Source organism: Athene noctua, chromosome 6, assembly GCF_965140245.1.
Source record: "Athene noctua chromosome 6, bAthNoc1.hap1.1, whole genome shotgun sequence".
Taxonomy (NCBI): Eukaryota; Metazoa; Chordata; class Aves; order Strigiformes; family Strigidae; genus Athene; species Athene noctua.
The window spans coordinates 19,105,672-19,129,305 of NC_134042.1; the positions used below are offsets into that span (position 1 = coordinate 19,105,672).

A 23,634-nucleotide genomic window follows, 5' to 3' on the forward strand; every position below is an offset into this window, starting at 1 on the left:
TGGCTGACTTGTTCAGGAACAAACACTCTCAAAACCCATTCTTCAGATGAGGCCTAACTCCATTAGGCTGTCATAGCACCTGCCTAACTCTCAGTCATGTTAATGAAGTTATCCATGTGCTTACAGACAGGCATACGCTTAAGTAAACTGCTAAATCAGAGAGAGCAAGTCTCAACAGTCTTTGGCACATCAAGGTTCTGGAGGGTCGTGTTTGCATAAAAGCAGTTCTGAGGAGGAGCTTCATTCCTCAGCCACACGACTTAATGTTTATTTTTACATGTCAAAACTCCCACTTAAATGTAAAATTTTGTTTCTTTCCAAAAAACAGAGACAAACCTAGAAGCCATGCTGTGGTTTGAGCATCAGTTTGGCTATAATATTTCCTTCAGTTTTGAAATATGACATGATGGTAATGCAAAATTAAAGATGAGTCCAGAATCACTCTATAAACCTGGGCTGAGGTTTATTTTTTCTGCTGAAACCCAGTATTATATCAATTTTATGTGATTATGTTCACTGTAAATATTTCCTACAACTTTACTCAGAAATTTCTGGTTTTCCTTTTTCTGAGAACTAGTCCCAGACACCTAATGTGTAGACTTATTAATCATAATACAGCAGCTCCTAGAAGACCCAGCTGAGATGAGAAGCTCACTGTAGACAGCATCCATGTAATATTGGGTTGATTTCAAATGGCCCTCACATGCTTTTATAAATATCAGAAAGCACATGTCTGGTTTACGCACATGGATAGCTTTGGAAATCTGTCCCCTAAATTATTCAATCACCTGACAAGCTTATAACAGTCTGCACAGCCTTTCTGACAGTAAGTATTAGGAGTGAAATCAGAAAGTGGATTCACCATGTGAACAGTGTACAGTTACCAGACTGTAACACTGAGATGGAGCTGTATGCTTCCACAGAGGTGTTAAAACGTTAAATAATTAAACACCAAAGTAATAAAGGTAAGCTGGTGAAAAACTGCAAAAGCTATCTTTTGGAATTTCATACTAATATGTTTTTGTGTTATATGACAATATATTATAGAGAGAGATAAAAAATACATAAAAATAGCATTAAAATATGTTAGGCAGAAAAGTATAAAACTAATATAAAAACATTACCAAAATCTTTTTCTCCTAAATATAAATAGGCTTTGCTGTTTCATTCTCTGACTTTCCCAGAAAGTCACTTATGTATGTAATGTGAGGCACTGGTTGGGGGCTGACAGATTTTCAAAGTGGTTTCATTCCTCTAGTCTCTCCTTCAAATTGTCCATGTTCCTGTTTCAAAGCCTGCTGAAGTGAGTTGGAGTTTTTCCACAGATTTCAATTTTGAATTCTGACTCAGTCTCAAATAGCACTTGCAGTAAGTTACTCAAACAGCATTTGCAGGACAATACATACAGATACAGCACTTTCTTGTAAACTGGGAAGGAAAGGACCCTTGTTGCCTGGTTGAAGGACTGTAGCACAATTTCCATTCATTTCTTTTCTGCATGTGTCATGAGAGAACAGCAGTATCCCCTGTAACACCACGGAGATGTTACAGTCCTCAATACTCTTCACTAGCATGCAAAATCAGAGAGACATCTGTAAGCCATACTACAAAACATATACCTGATATAGGTATTTTATGTTGACCCCAGGGCACAGATTTTGTGACCGTATACTCCAGTAAATTTGGGCCATATGAATTGTCTCGTGTATTTGTTGACTTTACCATTTACCAATTCAAATGAACTGTGGTTCAGTAGTAATACAGGACCATGGAAATGATACTTATTCCCACAGACTCTCCTCCAACAATGCCCCTACCCATATTTTCTTGATGCTTGGTCCCTAACAGTCTACTCTGACCCTGACTTTGCACAGCAACTTACTTCCAAGAAATAGTCATTTAAGGGAATGCAAGCTCTCTGAAACATGAATTGTACCAGTGGAAACACAGTACTCTTTTCTTTCACTGGCATGCTCAGAAAAGGGCACCAAGATTCTTGTCTCCATTCACTGTAAACCAAGCAAATATCATCTGTGTCAGATAAATCAGATGGTGCTCTGGCATATACTTCTGCAGTGAATTTCCAGGTTAAGGAAAATGGCATGGAAATGAAATAATGATTGTTTTAAACAACTTGTTTACTTATAATCTTCAAATATATAAAAGAGTTTTCTTTAAAGGAAAAAGAAAATGGATGCATTGATGTTTACTACTCATATCTTTCCTCCAGGGCCCAGAAATGACTGGGCCTGCAACTTACGTCCTGTAAAATATGATGTGAAATTTTGGGAGATACTGATCTGATTACACTTCTGCTTTGTCTCAAAATAAATGAAGAGAAACTTTGTAGATGTTGAGAGACTTTACACAGTGAAAAAATGGGGAAAATCATACTTACTTTTTCTGTGATAGGCCTAGAACTAGGTCCCTGAAAACAGTTGGATCCTGACACCTCAGCTCACTTCTACCTCTTGTTCTGTTGTTGGCCTCCGGCAGGTTGTTTCTTTCACTGTAAGCCAAAGTGGATTGACTTTGCTATTCCCCTCCATGGCGTTCACTTCAACAGACAGCTGATGGGATCTGTCTTCATATGAGCCACCTGTCATGAAGAATTTCAAGTTTATTTGCTTAATAGGAAATATATTTAAAAGAAATCCATTAAAATGGGCCTGGATGAAAGCTAAATAGAGCTGAGGTGAACCAAAATGCACATTCCTCATCATAAGCAGATAAAAATAGTTGGTTTGCTTGCTACCACAGTTTCTGAAGTCTAAATCAACATTCTCTTTTAAACCAGGGGCTCTAATAACAACTATTCAACATAATAGTGAAGATACCACATTTCACTGTGCTCTGGTTTAAGTTGTGCCTCCTCAGTACAAAATGTGGGTTTGCCCATAAATGTATTTAAAAAACAGCTAAACACTTCTGGTGTACCACTTCTCTGTGCACACTGTAGAAGTACAGTAGGTTTCTCCTTTATCTGTATGTTGTTCTCTCCCACTTTCAGAGGTTGATTTTTTTCTCTTCTTTCTGATTGTCAGCTTGGAATTCTTCTCACTGGCTCCAAAGTAAGAGATTCTTTATTGGGATTTTTTTTTTAAATCTTTCTCTTTCCTCGCCCTTTTCTGAGGGAGGCATTAACCTAGAGAGTCATGGGGACATAGTAATTTGTCTGTCTAGCACTTTGTTTATCTTATGAATAAGTATTTCATAAACCAAAACATTTGCAATTTCAGCCCTGAGTTCCAGTCCAGTTCGTATCAGTACTTGCCAGAAGTCAATTACCAGCATTTGTTTTGTGGCTTGTGAGAGGTGATTTGGTGGATCTTGGAATATACATCATACAGTCAGAATTAATTGACATTCTCTTTGGTAATCCCTTAAGAGAGACCACTAACTGAATGGGTCCTGAAATTGAAAACACCTATTTTTTATTTAGAAATTAAATATGTTAAATCAAAAGCAACGAATGAGGACAACATTGGGTTTGTAGATTTTTCCAACAACAGTAAATCCACACTTACAGGAGAAAAAGATGAAGATGATAAGGAAAAAAAAAAAAAAAAAAAAAAGCCCTGGACAATAATAATCAATTAAACACTCAAAAATAAAGAAAAAAGAAAAAAATATCCAATTCAAATGGTGAGGTAAAGTGCTCTTTTATGTTTCATTGCACGTCCTGCAGGAACAATAACATTCTTTTGAGAATCAAAACTGAAATCCAGGCATTTTTAGCTCACAGGAAAATATGTGTTTTGATTGAGCATTTATATGAGATTAGAATTCTTAAATATCAGGCTAATTATCCCACATTAAAAAAAAAAATAATCTTAGAAAGACTTCTGAAAAGTTACATGTGAATAACAGTTGCAGAACAAATTGTAAACCAGACTCTAGTAATTGTAGCTAATGCAATCAGGCCCTCAGCCACCATCAGAATTTCAATCAGAGGGAAGTAAATCCTCTGCAGTGTAGAGGCATGGATATATTAGATATTTTTGTGCCCTTCATTGTCAAATTGTCTCAAAACCAGCAGAAAATGTATCATGACAACATAAGGAAAATGAGAGGAGAGATGGAGAAGAAATAATTATTAATATCATTAAGCGATGGGAAGCTGAGTATCAGGTAGACTAAGGGCTTGATTATTAGTAAAACTGTAGGAATAGCATGGAATATGTCTCTGAGGCATAGCAAAATAAGTTTCCTACTTTGCCCTTGCTCATTACGGTGATATGTATTCATTACTGACCACTATCCACTATAGGTTGCTATCATTTCAGTGCTGGTTGTTTCCCTGGCTTGAAGGAGGTGTGGGTGGAAAAGGAGTCAATTCTAAACTCCACTCACTCCTACTCTTTCTTTACTTACTTGCTTCTGAAGAGCAAGTCTTATACCCTATCACTTCTCTTCATAGTCAGATCATAATCTACAATTAATTGGTTTACATATGTTAATGAAGAGAGTATGTCACAGATTCAGAAACCAGACACAATTCACTCAAAACCAAACCCCTACTTGAATCCACAGTCTGTCCTTCCCTTGTACTGCCACCAAAGAAGAGTAAAGTAGGCATCCATCATTCTCTCCAGGTTCACCATGGTGAGGCTGAGTTTCTGTCCCCTAGGATTTTGCACTGTATGTTTGCACTATCCAGTTTACAAGCTGTTATTTTAGTAGCTGGTGGGACCTCCACTGGCAGATTATCCCCTATTCTTGCTGAAGGATGATGATGATGATGTATTAGGTCTTTCCTCTTTGTAACTACCATGATACTACAATGACCAAGCATTCACTTCACACTTCTCTTCCTGATAATCTATTGGTATAGATCTGTGGTTTCCTTTTAACGTCTGGTTCATTAGATGGTATAAATGTGTGTAGCATTTTTAGCTGTGGTTGAGGAAAGCAGGGAATGTCGAGGTTAAGGTTTATTATGACTGTCATGTTCAGAAACGGAGAGCTATATACTATTTCTGCTCTGAGTCTCTGCGCATAACTCCAATTGACACCGGAGTTGCGCATTTGCCTGAAAGCTGTTTATTGCCCTGTGAGTACTCACTGTTTCTATGGATGATCAAGACAGAACAGATCTGAGTACCAATTATTTTAAACTTCTTTGAAACTTTCCATGAAGCTGGGTTAAAGAAATGATGGCACAGTATTTAGGAATGTAAAACCCAGCAGATAACAGCTCTGTCCCTAAAACCACACACACAGAGACATTACTTTAAGAATATTCAAGTGTCATTTATTATGTAGAGGGCACTATACAGTTGCCCTCCCCTGACACTAGCAATACAAGTGCTTCATGAGGGAATAAACCCCTGAAAGCTTGGTTGCAATTTACTTCTTTACTTCCTGAACATAGTAACAATGATAGTTGAATTGAAAAGCATTTTAAAATTCATAAATATATAAGTAGCCATTATCTAGTGGAAAATATATGTCTAACTATAGGACCTGATACACTACTCAGTTACTCTAATTTTAAGCTAATGTAACTTCATGGTAATCAATGAGGGTGCTGGTGTGCAACTAAAGTAGCATAAGGCAAATAAGGTTTTTAGTACATGTAAGGGTCATTTTGCTTAAAAAGAAGGCCACCATTTTCATTCTGTGTTTATTTTGGGTACATTAATCCAAATGTCCAGAAAAAGAGGCACGCTGAATAACTGGATACTTTTAAAACCTGTTTATATTGTGACTGACAAAAAGCTGAGAATATTTTGCTATTCTCCTTTTACAGGGAAAAACCCCCATGCCATATGTTTTTTCTTCCTTTTTGTGTGGTAGAAATGTGTTCCTAAAGTAACCAAATTTAGCTGGTCAGTAAGTTAATATGACAGTGATTTCAGCAGGAATTTGGTCTGATGGTTAAGACAAAACTTCATAGATGGGTTAATGGAAAGTGAACAGGATGATCTTTGTATGTTCATAAATTCAGTTTAAGACCAGAAGGGGACCGTTAGAGCCTTCAGTCTGAGCTATTTTCTCTTCAATTTCACCCAAATCCTTTCTGCAGTGAGCAGACTCGGGTTTGGCTGAAGTTGTTTTTTTTTTTTAAAAAAAGGCCCCCCATCTCATTTTTTCTGAAAATTGTTGACTCCTAAAGTGTTAATCATTACACTGTGTATTAATAAAGCAAGCATGGAAAGTAGAATCAGTAATTCACAATGCTAAGTTTGCATAAAACCAACAATCCTCCCCCGCTGCCCCCCCAGCTACTGTGCAAACTTAACACCATAGCCTAGGGGATGAACGTAAGAGTAACACAAGGCTCTGGTGTTATTTGCACCCTTCTGATAGCTAAGCTTTTTGTGGAGGGTCCACTGTGGAATTTCAAAGACAATAAGCAAACTTGCACCAGACAAATAAAGTTGCATTCCTTTACATTTTTGATGTGAGAGATAAAACAGATACAGTGCCATTCAATCCTTTATCAAGGTGACACAACCCCAAAAAGCTTTGATGCTGTCTATTGCAAACCTCATGAGGATTTGAGGAGGAAACAAAATCTGATTAGTTTGTTTGACTCGCCTTTCTAACTACATGCATTCAGAAAGGGTTTCTGTACAATTCTCTTCCCCTCTCTTTATTGTGTGGTTTGCTTTGTTTGCTTGAGTTTAAAACTGCCATTACGTGAAAGTGTTGCAAGTATAAATAATTTAGAAGATAACTCTGTGGGGATACTACTAATATGTCCCTGCTTTTTCTAATAGCAACTCATTATGGTTCTGAGAACTAGTATTCCATAGAAATGGTTACACAACATCACTGTATCATGGGTCCTGTGGATATTGACAATAAAATAATTTTGACATCTATTTAATTAAGTGTATTTTCCTTCTTAAAAATTCCCCTTTTATTATGACTTGCACCACTGCTTTAAATTCTCTAAAAATACCCAAAGGCTTTTTGAGTGGACAGATGGATAGACAAACAGATACACCCATCTGGTTTTATCTGCTGTAAGTGTTTGGATGTAATACCTTTCCCCGATAAGAAGCCACAATTATACAATTACATAACGATGCACAATTACTTCTAAGGGAAATCTAATCAGTTAATATATGTTAATAAAGACAAATGTACAAAGGTAATAAGTGGGTCAAACTCAAGAGAGCCCTACTCTGTTCATTCTCACTTAAAGGAAACAAAAAGCTTTTAATGGGGCTTCTCTTATTTTTACCCCATCATTTTATAAATCGGTTTGCCAACACTTCATAGCAAATAGTAATTTTAAGTAGGCTAACATCAGCCTCAGGTTGTATGTGCCCGGTGGTAATGATAGTGTAGCTGCCCTTTCAGGAGTCAGTAAGTCCAACAGTTGAGTCTTTTTTTTCCCCTTTTTTTATATATTTTGTTTAGTCTCGAGTAAATGAATGGGTGCTGTCAGTCTGAATGACTGTTGCTTAGAGAAATCAAGCTCTTTATCGTGCTAAACTCATCCTGGGGTCTTTTGGAAAGTCGTAGGGCAGGCAGGCACTGTTTAAAGCAGTCATAAGTAAAAACCCACTTGGTGCTCCGCACACAACAGTGAGGATTAAACAACTCATGAGATGTAGTGGCCACTCTATCACACAGATGCACACTATTTCAGGACTTGGATCTTTGGACTGTATTATGGGGGAAGATACTGATTATAAATAATCATAAACCGTTCAAAACTACATCTTTTTTTGAGAAACATTGCAGAGCTTTATCAGAACCATACTCACATCTTGTGTTGCAAAGTGTAGCTATGTTGTGATGATTTTCAGGGCAAATTATTTAGATGTTAAAGGATGTACAGTCCATTCAAACAAAATGGAACTCAAAAACTGGGAGGAAAGTATCATTTGAAAAGCTTCATGCTAATGACTATGAGAGTTAAAATTACTGTTGAGATGGAACAAGCCACAGCTGCAGCTACTGCAGAGATTGCCTGGCTAACAAACTATTACAATAAACAGAGCATTGTTTAAAAGAAGTTTGTTTTAGACAGTATCATTTTATATAGATGGATTTATAACCTGGCAAACAAGATTGACAGCATACCCAGAGCAACATTACTCTCTCAGACATTCTTAAATACCAGTCTTACTCTATACTCCTCTAGGACTCCTCACACGTTTATTCCCACTGCCCAAAATCCACATGCATTTCATAGTGTTGCTCTTTCTCTCACACCTCCAGTGTCTGCCTCTCTTCCTATTTCCACTTCAACAATATGTCTCTTTTGCTTCTGCCTTCATCTCTTCTCACCTTGACTACTGTAGTCTCTTTCTCCCAGGACTCTAAGTCCCAGTTCTTCATCCCCTCCCTGATGTGTCAAATGCTGATGCTTCCTTCTCACACACACATCAAAATCACCTCCTACTTTAGGCACTTCAGCAGCCTTCCACCATCCTTTTCTGGATCAATTTCAAAATTGTCTTTTTTAAAACAATGTCAAAACTACTTCAACATAGATGTCTCTCTTTTTTTTTTTTCCATATTCTCCCCTTTACTCTCTGTCTAATGCTGCCCTCCCCTCAGTTCTGCAATCTCAGCTGAAAAATCCTTCCTCTCTACCATAGCTCCCATCTAAAGAGCCTTTCTGTATCTAAAGAGCCTTTCTGTATCATTGGCTAGCCATATATTTTCTCCTTTGCCTGTACATACCTCTTAATTTCTCTCCATGGAAACTGGTTTGGGACTGAGTTCATGAGGAAGATTAATACTGTATGGCATGCTTAAGCAGTTATTATAGAACTGTGCTATATTGGAAAACTAGAGCATGATCTAGGTAGCACTTGGGAAAAATTTGGCAGAAGGATGAAATGGTTTTTTTTCAGTCTGGATGCAAAACATGCCCACAAAAATTTTCACTTACCAATTTTTTACCTGTATTTAGTACACCTGAAAATGAAGTGTAGGCAACCGTCTTAACTGCACATCTTTACATCAAATTTGTCCTAGCAACGAGCTACTTGGAACTGTGAGATTTTTGTTTCAAATTAGGATGTGGAATTTGACATTATGACGTTTTCATATTTGTTGTTTTGTAGACCCGAGTTTCTTGGACCAAAGGAAGACTGGTCCTCTAGATACATGATTTTTCTGGACTGTGAACACATGTATCAGGCATCAAAAATTAGGCAGCTAATTGGACCACTCATCTCAGCAGAATTGATTGGTGGTTAAGGGACATACATAAAATACATCTGGATTTTTCAACTCAGGCTTCTGTCAAAGCCCATTTAGAGTGATACATTTTTCTTTGCCTATTGACCACTATATTTGTTTGTATTTATTTCACTGACTCACAGAGCTAATGCATTTCCTGAAATGTCTCTGAGAACTCAGGTGAGACACCACAGGCTATGTTGTCTTAGGCTAGAATTTACTAGGATTAAAGCAGATGTGGCATTACTAGGGTCTGCTAAGCCTCACGTGATTTATAAAGATATAAAGTATATCTTTTATGATTACGATGATGCTAAAAATTTTGTGGATGATAATATAGTCACATTGGAAAGGCTGAATATAACAACTGGGGGAGAATCAAGAAAAGGAAATGGAAACTAACTCTCCTTTACTAGTTCATCTGAATGGGTGTCTGCCTTTGTTGCTTTTATTATTGTTTGACATGGATGCAAGTTTACAAGTTTATATGTATAAAGGCATATCTGATGTCTAAAACAGTTAAATATTACAGGGTTTTCACTACCAAACTAAAAATGCGTATTTTTCCTAGGAAGGTACACGTCACTGATAATTTTAATAATTCAAAGCGAAAAACAAAGAATAACATTCCTTCTTCTATCTACTGATTTATCTTCCTATGTTTTCTTCAGTTTGGACACTGAATTAGAATTAAAACATTGTTTTTATTCTATTTATAGTTAATTTCTTATCAAATTTATTTTAAAATTCTTATGCACACAAGCACAATACTGAAGTATTTTGCTTGAAGATGTTGCCTGTGAACTTGGGGCAATTTTTCTCTTTTCACTGGCTTTTTTTGTTTTACATGATGTTTCTATTGACATTAAATTTTGTGTTTCCTTCAAAGGTTGGTTAAAGATGTTCTAAAACGTGGCTTGAACTTCTTAGGAAAGTATTATTATAATATTGGCTTATAAACCAATTATGCCGCAATAACAGATCTGTGTGGCATACTTTACAAAATATTGCCTTGTGAGTATACATGTATCTGTTAGACATGTGTATCATTTCAGTTGCACATGAGTGTTAAGCACAAACCTTGCAGTCTTTTAGTTTAAGTTATCTTTATCTTTAGCTATCACTGAATTTTTCAGCATCAACACCTAGCTGCTGCCCAGTCCTGAGATGTCTAAAATTTTTTGGTCCATGTACACTTGTTTCTGTTGGTGAGCATGCACAAAACTGCTTAGAATGGGATACAATTGATAAACTTGGAAGTGTAACCGTAGCAGAACTGAAAAGTGAGATACTGCCCTGCCCATAGCTTTTTTATATAGAAAGGACCTCCAAGACAGAGGAGTAGGAACACAAACACATGTACGGTGATAAATAGACAGTAACGTGTTCCAGAGTGACACACAACTTTCAACACAAAATCAGCCTTGCCTCAGTGTATCTCCCTAAGGGCCAAATCCAGCCAAAGTTCATACATGTCACTGTATGTCATACATCAGCCATACCAAGCTTTACGTAAAAGAGGCAAATGGGGTAGAAGGAGTGCTATACTCAATGGCTCATTGGCTAGAAAATTCACTTGTTAAATAGGATATATGTTTGCAGGTCTTCTCTTCATCTTGATTTAAATCAATGTCTTAACTGTTCCAAGTGAGTTGAGTTTCCCAATCAATGGGCTGTTGAACATAATGCTCCATCTTCACTCTTCTTCACTATCATGCCTTTCTTGTTCTCCTGACTGCCAGTTCTGTTGTGTATGTAACGACTAGTCAGTAGAACAAAATTAAATATGAACAAGGGCTTGACTGTATAGCCTCTTGGTTAGGGCTCTAACTTCAGATGTGTGTGAGTTAAGTACTGGTTAATTATGACTGTATAATTACTTCAGGTGGACATCTTCAAAATGACAACTGAAAGGGCTTTGTTTGCTGTACTGAATACCTGGGTGATTCAGATATTCTTTTAGGATGTGATGGACCTATGCTCAAGTCTTTGTTCCAATTAAAGCAGGGTAAGGAGGCAAAACTTGATCTCCTTCTTTCTAGATACATAGTCAAATAATTACGGTGTCAGCTATAAAGGAAAGAGATCTTTATCTGTGTTGTTATAAGAAAGAACAGACCTGTCCTAAGATGCCTGTCTCACTAAAAGGATCCACAGGAATCCTGACTGGACATAAGTGTCTTCCTCTAACTCAGAGCATGCTTATTGCAGAAAGTAACTCACTGTTAGAATACCCATATACACAGCAGCAAAAATGATGATGGGATGGGGTGTTAAAAAGTAGAAATCTGCATGCCTAAAGAATTTAGGCACTTTCAATGTTAAGTGACGGTGGGTTTTGGTTGGTTATTTTTACAAAAAAATGTAGTTAAGGATCTAAGTCCACCTTCTGGCGATTCCTGGAACATCTAACCAGAGACAGGAATTTCCTTGGGAGCAGATCACCTACAATTTAGGCACTAGTGTCAACATCCCTTTGCTAATATTGCCTTCTAACTCAGAATTTCACTGAACGTTAGGATTTGCTTTACAGGACCTATGATGATTTTGATAATAGGACTTGGGTCATTTTGAAAATTTTCCTTGTACATCTGAGCGCTTTACTAGACCAGGCTGAAGTGATCTGCATTGCTGGATATGGCCCGGCAATTACCAGTTTTGTGGGCTCAAATGCAGGTTTATACACATATACTCAGATGCCTTCACCCCTACGCAGTGAAGTAACAATTAGTGAAATTCTCCTGAAAATTAAGCCTCAACACCCTACCAGTCAGAACAGTCAGAGTTAATACTAAAATCCATCAGCAACCAGTTATTAAAATTATGTAAGATCACACACAGAGTTTCCAAACTACTCTCATAAAGAAAGATAAATATTAGATAGGATATATAGATTGGGTTTCATTTCATAACAGATATCTCAATTGTATGCAAAATATGGGATAGTGGAACACATTACAGAACTGGCCAGTTTTCGTTGAAGAAATATGCACTCAGTTTCAAGTTTCTTTTTATGGTATGATTTCATTTTCACATGAGACATTTAACTGGCAGTGACTACATTAAGGGAGACTTCTCCAGCTACCCGTCCTTTAACAGAATAAAGAAAAATACATTAATAGCCCTCTCTTAAGCTGGGGAAGCCAACAACAACTGAAACATGGTGCACTTGAGCACCAGCTCCTCCAATGCTCTGCTCTGCCCGTAAGCCAGCTGAGCACTGAAATCAGGGGAACCCAAGCTTTCAAGTGCTTCACAAAGTGCAAATCTTTTCGGTTTCAGTCCTTAGCTTGTTCAAAAGAATGAAAACAGCAGAGAGAAAAGAAATGGTGTAACATTCACATATTATGTCCTCAATCATAGCATATCTGTCCATCTAGGACCCCTGCAGAGCACCAGCAAGCTTTATCACTGACTTGCCAGCTGCACTTTGCAATTATCTCTGGTGAGCCAGCAAGGTAGGCTGGGGAGCAAGAGGTGAGCCCTGGGGGAGATGAAGCACTGGTCAGAAAGTAAGGAAGCCTGGGATATGGAGTCATAGACTGAGGAACTGGCTCCACGGAGGATTTTTAATTTTTCCGTTCCATGATTCCAAACCAGTTTGGCTTACAGTAACTAAGGCAAGGATACATGAAACACATTCATATACTAATAAACTCATAAAAACATTTTTAGAGCATTTTCCCCTGATTCCCATGGGATACAGAGAACACAAAATGCGATGAGACAGAGTAAAATCTTTACCAGTATGACACTGAGAAGGAATATCTGTATAACTACCTCTTAATTTTAGCACAGTTAAATAATACAGTTGTCCCACACTTGCACTGCTAATACCTTCAGTCACTGTGGAGCATGTATTCCGTAACATGGCAAGCTGCAGTCTCAGGGTGTCTGTGGTGTTGACACATCTTCAGCTACTAAGCCATTAGACCCTCTGGTTTGATAAAGTCTTGCCACTGGTATTGGAATAATTAAAGGGAAAAAATGAACATGATTCTGCATCTACAGAGAGAAAGATTTACATAAGCAGAATCTCCAGTAACCAGACAGTGCAAAGAGCAAAACACAAGGGATACCAGCATGTAGGTACTGAGAGGTGATTAGGTGTATCTGGATAAGAGCTATAACATGAGAGAGGGGAGGATGTATTTATACATAGTGTATTATTTATGCCCATTACTTCTAATTGCCTAACTAGTTCTCTTTCCTCTCACGTATACTTTAGTACCCACCAACCAGAGAAAGATGTCTACAGCTAAATATCTGCCAATTATTATGGACTTTTGCTTAATATTCTATTGTTCCACTGACAGCACAGTTTTTAATATATCATTTTATACTATCCTGTACATCATCATTTTCCTGCCTCCCTTAGGGCCCTGGCTGTAATAGTTCTTATTTATTTCCACAAGCTAACATATATGCAAAAGATCTTGTAGTCATGATGTCGCCCCCACCACCCTCACCTCTTCCCATCTTTGTTTTTGTAATTCTTTTTGTCTGTTTTTAAAGTTACAGTGTAAAGAAGTGTGAACACAGCATGTGCGTAGACACATACCAGGGTCAAATACATAGCTTGCTGTGTGGTTCCCTTCCCCATCTGTAAACACACAAGACATTCATCTCCCGCTCAGCAGCATTATACTGCAGTCTTTTCTTGTGGCCTGCAGATTTGGGTTTTTTAGCCAATAAACTTGAAAACAAATCAAAAAGGAAAGAAAGGAAAATTCCCTCGCTATTCCAATGGGTGAGGCAGGAGTTTAACAGCCCATGTAGTGACTGATCACCTCAGAGAATCTGCTCAGCACCTTCTGAGTCTAAGAGAACTGAATGGAGCATTGACTCTGGGCTGGCAGTGCCGCAGTCTGGTTAGTTGCATCAAAGCTATTTCTTACTGAGTACTTGTTTTGCAAAATGCTTTTTCTCAGGAGAATCTGTAACAGTATAAGCTGGAGGTGGCTGCAACTGCATCACGGTCTCTGAAACAGAACAGGCATCTTTAGGATCAGTAGTTCTCAAACTTTCGGCAGTGTGTTTCTATAAATAAATTTTGGCTGTGTTTTTTTTAAAGTGGGCTCTTCGGATCCAATTTCCTGAGGTCCACTGGTTGACAGGTGCAAAAATACATATTTTTTTTTTCCTTCAGATTTTAATAACAATGAAAAAGTGTACAAGCTTCATGGTCAAGACAGGACAGTGGGTAAAAAAAAAATTGTTATCTTAAGGCAAAATTTACTGTCAGGGAAAATGGAACATTCCTTCTGAACTCACGAACAGGTAGTGCATGTGCAGGTTGGTTGTAGATGGTTGCTACAATAAGGCTTCTTTCATACAGGTGTGTTTATGCCCCAGGCTTGCTGGCCACAGTCCATTCCATTTACAGAAGCTGAATTAAACAATAACTACCGCATTGCAAAAAGAAGAAGAAAAAAAAAAAGGTGAGCGTCAAAGGAGATGCCTGAGAGCTTTGTTAGGGCCAAGAAAAACCCTGTTGCAGTTGTCAGAGCTTGTTGATGTTGCAGAGAACGGCACTTTTTTTTTTTTTTCTGCTGGATTTTGTGGTTCTGCCTTAGGAAAGAAAGTAAAATAGAACGGAAGAACAAAGTCCTACTCTATAAATCAGCAGCTGCTCCTTGCCAGATCAAAGGAGTGACATTTTTGCTCCTGGACTACTTGTCCACTTTAGGTGCTTGACAGACAGCTAACAGCTGGCCTGTTACATCGTATAGGAGAGTTGGGCTACATCTTCTTCAGAGTAGATGACAAGCTAATCAGAGATATCCATAGCACAGGACATGTGAGTGCACCTTGATCTCTTCAAACATACCCAGTACATAATTGCTAAACACCTTTATGCATTTTTGGCAAGTTGCTACTTAGGTAGTTTCCACTGAAAAGTAAGAAGGAGAATTAGTGCCTTAATCTAATTTGATCAGGGAAGTTAAACAGATGTTGAATTTGTCGACAGCTCTCCTTTTTGGGTCAATTTAGAATTGGCTAAAAGTTTAATATGAAAGTTAAAAAGATGTCTATAATACTTCAATGCGATATTATTCAAAACGTACACTTTTTTTAAAAAAAAAAGTTTTTTTCCAAAAAAGTTTCTTTAAAAAGTTACCTAAAATGAGGCCCCTCAACTCCTTTGTAGGAAGCTAGATAAGCTGGCTGTGTTTCCCAGAATGCTTGACCCTAATTAGTTTTGAAAATCCTTTCCTGTGAGTTTGATGATAAATTAACACATCTTTAAATGCACGAGTTACTTAAGATTTTATAGGAGATCTGTTATCTACCTTTAACATGGATGTCTAAGTGCTAGCAAATCAAAGCGCATGCCAAATTAGCTGAAATTGTATTTAGCATCTCCACAAGACGTATGTACACAAACCTGGAATTTTAATGTCAGTAGTAAAAATTTCAAAGTGATTCAGTTTCTAGTTGATTCCCATCTGCAATAAATCAAGTACAGGATGAGGTTATATACTACAGCTTATGTCTATTGACTTTGCATTTTATCTGTAAGATATGAATAGCTAAGGAAGTATGTCTGTTTGTCTCCTCCCTTCCTTTCAAGTATCTTTAAAATATCATTTTTACGGCGCATGATAAATAACCGTATATGACTAATCTGATGGCGCTCGGAAGGAGCAACAGCCACGGCCGGCGTGTGCTGTGGGCCTCCAGGTGCGATCGCACGCACTGACGGGCGCCTGTTACCCGCCGGGAACCCGGGGGGAAGAAGGGACGAAACTCTTTCACTGGGGGTTCGGGAGGGCCGCTGCGCCCTCGCCGAGGCACCCGGGGCTGCTCCTCGCCCGCCGCCCCGGCGCTCGCTGCCGTGCCCGCCCGCTCCCGGGCCCCGCGGGCTCTCTCTCAGGGCCTGCCCGCGGCTCGGCTCGGCGCGACCCCCGCGGCTGCACCGGGCCACGCCGCGCCCCGGCTCTCTGGGCGCGGAGGCGGCGGCCGTGCCCCGGGGCAGCGGCTCCTCGGCCCGGCCCGGCCCGGCCCGGCCCGGCGGCGGTGCTCTGGCCCCACCTCATGGCGCCCTGCTGCACAGCGGGAGGCCTCACCTGGGGCCACCGGAGGCCGAAACGCGGGGCGAGCCCGGTTCTGCGGCGGGGAGCGGCGGCTCGCCCGCTGCCAGCGTCCCTGGGTACGGGTGCCCAGGAGGCGCGGGATGGCTTCGGCCTCGGCGCCGGGCGCCCTCGGCGAGGCCGAGGGAAGCAGCGCGGCGCGGTGGGGCCGCCCGCTCCCTGGGGAGCACCTGGGAGCCCCGAGGGCGCCCGGGGCCTCGGGGGCGTCTGCCCTCATGGCGGGGCAAGGGCCCCGCGGACAGGCCCCCGGCCCCGGAGCGGAGGGAGGGCAGCTCCGCGGGGCTAGTGCCGCAGTGCGGGCTCCCCCGGTGACAGGCACCCCCGGTGACAGGCACCCCCGGTGACAGGCACCAGGCCCTGCCTTGGCAGAGCCAGATCCTTTCCCCACAATCCCAAGGGGTAACCTGGTAACCAGAGTTACGTGTTTAATGAGACGGATTTTTCTCTGAGGTGAATAGATGCCCGCCTTGCCAATTCTCATGATTTTATCAGAAGGCTCAAGTTATTTCATGTTAACTCGAGGTCCCAGCTCCGGGAGACAGTGGTTACGTGAGAATCTTTTCAAGTGAGTGTCTAGATTTTGTGGCTGAGAAGGGCAGTTTACAAATGTGGCGCAATGACTAACAAACTCACAAAGTAAACACAGAGAAGAGCGCTGTTTAAATTTTTTAGGACAGTCTCACAGTTACAGGACGGGCAAATTCATGATTTCCAACAATTGGCAGCTCTGAGTGGCATAACGTATTTCTAGGAGCTCCAACACAAACATGCAAGATGTGGCAGAAGTCTTCGGGGCGGTTAGTGCCTGCCTGGGGCTGCCTCACGCACCCAGGTCATCTTCTGGAACCTTCTCTCCACCAAACGTGGATGCTGATTTGGGGCCTCTGAATCACACCTTTGACAGATGTGAAACGTCCAAATTAGCTGAAGAAAGTCGGTTCAAACAGCCCATAACCCCCCTTCTCTAACAGGGCTGTCCAAAACTATGTGATGTTTTGTCAGGGAATAAACCTGCCCGTCCCTCTCTCTTCCTCTCAAAACCAATCGTGAAAGCAACTCCATTTCTCAATATTCATGACTTAGGGAAGCCTTATTTAGATGGCTCATTTCCAGGTAACTAACTCAGCCTTTTACATTTCCTATAAGGAATGCTGCAAATAAGGGTTGGTAACCAGGTGCGGCATAGATTCAATGAAGCATAAACAAGGACTTTTTCAACTATTTCTGTACACACACATACAGAAGGATGCCTAAACCTAATTCTGTCAGTTTAGAATACATACTGGAGGGAGAAGTTAAATAAACTAAGATAACTAGATTTTACTTGCTCAGATAAAAGTTTGGGTGATAGACAAAGACTGCTGTAAAAGCAAGGGGAGTTGTACATTGATAAAAGTGTTTCTGCAAATTAGTCTTTTCTAATGCATTCTTTCAGACTGCTCTGATCTGTTCAAGACTTTTGAAATGATTCTTTCAGCCTGGGAAAGAAGTAATTTTCTATGTTACTTACAAAAACATTTTCTGTGACTTAGATATAATATTTTATTGGTTATTTTCCCATCCAAATTAGGGCATTCTTGGGCAACAAGGGATCCTTGTAGTATATACTCTTGAGCTAAACACTGACATGTTCATAATCCAAATACTGAAATACCATTTAGGCAAAAATTTATTTTCCCATGCAAGGTGAAAACATTTGGATTATTTTTTTAGAATGCATTCTTAGGCTCTTACTCAGTAAAACATTCAAACAGGTGCTTAAACCTCATTTATTTATCAAGCTCAGCTCCCATTTACTTAGGTTTAATAACAGCCAAGCTTCTCATCTAGATTATGCAGGTTTTTGAAAAATCTTGCTAGAGTGTTCCTCCAGGTACCTAAAGTTTTGAAAATTAGGCTTTATATTCAGATACCAGAAAAGAAACAATTGTAACCCTACACCATTGTTGATATTGTTGTTATTTTTATTATTTCTATGACTAAGCCTGTGACTGTTCGTTCAGTATCTCTGTTCTTTTCAAGCGAAAGAGCAGAAGTGTCTTCTTGGGATAAAATCTGAATTGAGTCAAAACTTTGTCATTAGTCGTTTTAGAGAACTGATTGTCAATTCATCTCACAAATTTGTTTATTTTTCTGTTTTTCACATAAAGAATTGAGAACCCATTTATGCAGTGGCTGACTTGTTAAAAGAATGCAATATGTTAACACCTCATTTTCTGGGATGGATATTTTAAGTGGAAATCCAGATTGAAGGCTGATACTGAAAAAAAAGTTGAGTTGTATGTGGTGGCTCCACGGTGTTCCTCAGTTTCTCAGAAGGAGCAATCGACTCTGCTGCAGGGGACTGGTTCAGTTTTGCACCAGTTCATCTCACAGAAGATACTGGACGTACAGACGAGTGGCTGGAGTTAAATGCCACTCTCTGCCTGAGTTCGCATTAGACCCCAAGATGGGGGTGAATTGTAGCTTCCTAAGCTTTCACGCACTTCACCCTCCTGAAACAAGACCTGTTGTGACCCTATGTACTTAAAGTGAGTTTTCCATGGTAGCCATAAACTAAAGCTGGAGATGTTTCTGATGCAGATTACAAATCAGTACCGCCACTAACAGTTCATTTCAAGAACTAATCTTACTCATATTCAGTTATGGAGTGGTCACAGTGTTTTGACATGCATGTACAGTATGTATAAAAAAGACGGTGGAAACAACAACAAAATTCTTTTTGAATGTGCCAGATCCGAACAATCAGACTAAGAGATCTCTATTTGCTAATTATTCTTCTGCACTTTGCAGAAATATCTCTCTGTGATTTTGTCTAAACATTATTTATTATAAAAATAAAATGTATTATATAAATATGAGTTTAACATCATTTGATATGACAAGATAAAATATGATAAATATATAAAGGAGATTAATTACAGGACTTCTTATAAAATACAGAATACATGTTTATTATGGACAAAGAAAACCAAGGCTGTATTTGAAGAGATGCAATTAAATGCATATATTTAGATTATATTGTCATGCTAATTAGCAATGGTAGGAACCAATTAGGACTAGGGCTACCAAATCACCAGACTACACTGCATATTCGCTAGTATACCTTTACTGTTCTACTGTTTTTTGCTGGAGGCAGATAAAAATGAAATTACTTCTTTTCAAAGTCCATATTGTTGTGCATTTTGAGCCAAATGTTGTTCATTGTGCTTTCATAAATTGTCCTGCAAAAGTTACTGGAACTCCTTGTGTGAGAAAGACAGACTCTGGCTATAGGAAATACATGTGGCTGCTTTAGGTATCAATTAAAGAAAAACACAAGATGCAAAAAACCTTCCTTTGATTCAAATGGCTATTGTTTGAATAAACGAGGTCAGTAATCTGTCATTTGCAAAATGCTAGAAGTGAGATTTTCATTAAATACACTGTGTCAATGACATGTATTTCTCAACATTACACACCTCATTTATCATTCTGGAATGAGGACCGAGCACCATATGAATGTAGAGTTTGTGAAGGTATCGCCTCACAGCCCTGGAGGCTGATGACCCCTCTTTATCTACACAGCAGGTAAGGCACAAACAGTGGCAATGTGAGCTCTCTTTGCAGTCCCCTGCCAGTGTGCCTGACTGCTAAGCTGGGGAACAAAGGAAAGATAGCATATGGATAGCAGATTGTAGGAGCGCTGAAAGAGGACTGAGGAAATCTATGTTGGGTGTGTGGCTCTGCCAAAGATCTCTTGTATGACTTTGGCCTTGTCACTTAATCTCCTTCTGTCTCCATTCCCTTTGCAAGCAGGGGGAAGGCGTCTCTCCTCTCCCCCAGGCTTTGCCTGGAAATCTGTTCAGAACCTGAGTTCTCTTGGACAGTGTGCTTGTGCAGCATGGCGTGGAGTAAGACTGAGCTTCATTGGGTCCTCTAACTGCTGCTGTCATCCAAATAATAAGAATTACTATTAATAGAAGAGTAACAAAGAAATCCATGTCTTGGGGATAGATTTTACTCATCTTTTTAGGCCATTCAGTCTGTGGCCTCTGGGTGAAGGGTATGAACAAGGCAGGCAATTAGTTCCAGGAGCAGAGCTGTGAATTCTTTTACAGGGTTCCAAATAATGCTAGAAATACTGGCATTGGTGTTCTCTTTTTTCACCTGTCTCTTAATGCCTTTTGAAGACATTTGTGCCAAAATAACATCACGGTGTTTCTGCAACACACGAACTGAAGTGCAAAGGGCTGTATTTTGCTTTATTTTGGCGTTGGAACTGGCTCCCTAAGGGATTAAAAAGATAACTCTCAAAAAATGTAAAGGCTAGGGCAGGGACTATGGTTTCTACGTCTCTATTATGCACTGTGCATATTTATGGGGCAGTATAAAGAATAAATAATAATCTACAAACACTGCATTCTGTGCCCTTGTCTACCAGTTGTGCTGATGCATTACGTGATGTAGCTACTGAGAGCGAAACTAGGATCTGATTTTTAGCTTCACCTGAAATGTATGCCTGTTTTGCACCTGCAATTTTGCAAATATAGATAATTTCCTATGTAATTTTTCAGTCATACCCATCGGTGAGTATAACTGATGCCATTTATGGACAGGCTTTTTCACAAGAGCTGTAGAAATGGAATTTCAAACTGATCTGGATGCCTGAAGCCTCTGTGCTCCTATAACTTTCTAAGTACATGACAGTGTATCTTCTCTTCAGACAAAGTATTGCTGGTCTAGAGGACATCATTTGCACCTGCAGTTATGCACATGTGCAAAAAAAAAAATATGGAGAAATAATGAAATCAGAAATCAAGCCCCAGTGCTATTTTTTGCAAGTTTTACTGGACAAATGTGATCACTTTTATTGCTGTTTTTTTCTGTAGAGAAACAAAGATGTGGGGACTCACTATTAGGGCTTTAACTCCCATTTCCAAAACAACTAGTGAATTGCCTCTGTGTGGAGTTCACAGTGAAAGGCTGGCTTTATTCACATCAGCGGAATAAAATAAGGCCAAGCTCTTCTGAGAGTGAATGGCTGGGCAAGACTGGGTTTTCAACACCCGTCCCAAAAGGCTTACTCTGTGGTGGCTGTCGAATATGTGAGGCTGGAGTGGAGTATCCCAATCTGCATGCTCACGGAGGTAAAGCAGTTGTCACCTGAAACCCTTCAGGACTTAAAATTTTCTTAATGCTCTGCCTTGTTGTGCGAGCCCATTGAAAGAACACTTCAGAGGGCACCCATTTCTTACTAATGTAAACTTTCTGAGGAGTATCCAAAGATATGACCTCTGAGTGAACCTTTAACCTTCCCCTTAATTATTTGTTTGAAGACAGTGTCGAGTTCTCCCGCTGAGAGCCAAGGCCCATAATGCTTCACAGCCCTGTGAGCTGGGGTGTGTGTGCAGGGAAGTGGAGAGGGACATAAATAAGGGGACCACCAGATGTAAATAATAAAAGTGGTTGGGGTTTAAATAAAAAACGAAAAAGCAATTTGGTTTCCCTGAAGAGTGGCCTGATTGAAGAAAAGGGGTTAGTAAGACGGAAAGTGTGTTCGTGTGTGGGGGTGTTTCTGTTGTCTGTGATTTTTTACAGGCCTAAATAAGCGTTCATTCCATTCTTTAAAACCTTGCCATCTGTATACACCATTAGAAGCTCATAGAAGAAGAGAAAACAGTCTTATCAGGCTTTCCTGTTAATCTCTATTGGCCTTAACTTTAGCTGATAAAAGGCACGCAGGATGGAGGAGGTTCAGGTCAGGCTCCATTTGGTCAGCACGGTAACGTTACTGGAAAGTAGCTCAGCGAATTAAGACCTATATCAAGGACCTTTGTCTCTGAGGACAGAAACCCGCCTCAAAAGCACAGTGCTGGGGTAGGAGATACCTTCACTATGCCGCAGTTAGAAAGGAATAAACAAGTACATCGACTGTGTCTGAGTTTTTATTTTAATACCTGAAGTCATGACTAATTCTGAGGCAGGATGACATTTCTGACAACTGAATTATACTTTTCCTAAAGAATAAAGAATGTCTTTTGGATGTAAACAGAGAGATGCAAAAGAGCCCTTTAGTGTTACTTGTAGCATTTATGCATCTGTCTAATGAAATTTCCAGAACTGTGATTATGGAAGATGCACTCAAAGGTGTGCCGGTGTCTTTTTTTATCTGCGGAGGAATTTAACCAGGGGGCTGGAGGGAGGGAGGGAGGGAGGGAGGAGGGAGGGAAGCACGACAAAAGGCCTTGCAGAGTTGATGCTACATAAAGGCTAGCAATTTACTAAATGAGCAGATGAACTTAGTTTTCAGTTAACTGACTGAAAGACTTTGCTAGGCGTTGGATCGGGCCCAATGGCAATTATTGGAAGCTGTTTTGGGTGATGGGCATGTTAGTATTTCTGAAGAGGATTAAACACTAGTATTCGACTTCATTAACACTCCTTAAGGGTCACCAGCCGAAAGCCTGAGCTGTGAAATAGCACACAAAACCTGCGCAAAGGCTCCAAAGTGTTCTCAAACACAAAGAGGGGGGACAAAAACAAGCGTGGCTCCTGAGTGATAGAAAATTGCCCATTTTGAAAGAAACGCTGTGAATAGGCAAATTTTTAAATTATTTTAGGGAAATTAATTTGGCTTAGCCTGTGCTGATGTGGATCGCTGCGCATTAAGCTAATAAGAAATATGCAAGCACTTATTTTTGGATTACCAGCAAAATTAAATCCAGGCTCTGCAGCCAACTAACTGCCTTTACCAGTGCTCAAAAGCCTCGACAACCGCCCCGGTTTGAGATAAAAAAAAAAAAAAAAAAAAAAAAGGTTATTTTGGGCCTAATATTAACCACATGTACCTGCGGCTGGGGGTTTCTAAGGAGTTGAAAAGTGCCTGAGTTTAGGGCGGGCGGTCGCCTTGCGCGGGGTGTCCCCGCTCGGCCGCAGAGGTCGGCCCCAGCTGGCACTGACCTCCAAACGACCCCCGCCTTTACAGGCGCCAACCGCAGGAGTTGCAGAAGAGCAGAAGTCTTTCTGGGCCGGCACTTATTGCCGCTGCGCTGGTGATAAAACTTCAGACAGCCTAATTGATGGCTTTGCTGACCTAACGATACCTTGTGAAAGCACAGAGTGGCAAAGCCTGGTCCTCATTTATGGCCAGCTGCAAGGGTAGCTGGATCCCTAGGATGGAAAGGGAAAAAAAAGTCTCCCAGCCTGTGAACTTTAACCAGGTTCTGAGCCACTCGAAGAAGTTAAAGCAACAATTGTCTTTTAACACAAGTTTTCAGTCACGTTTTCTTGTTCAAAGCCTGCTGGCAAATCCAGCTTTAAGCTGGCTAGTAAGATAAGCATGTTACTGGTTACGATTTCTGATCACTTAGAGGAAAATCCTTTAAAGTGAAATCATACTCTTATA

At 40.0% G+C, this 23,634-nt stretch overlaps 1 protein-coding gene across 4 annotated transcripts in view; it reads left to right on the forward strand.

The window, feature by feature from the left end:
- MEIS2 (Meis homeobox 2) overlaps positions 1 to 23,634 on the forward strand; it is a 174,274-nt gene that overhangs the window by 145,203 nt on the left and 5,437 nt on the right. The window lies entirely within an intron of this gene.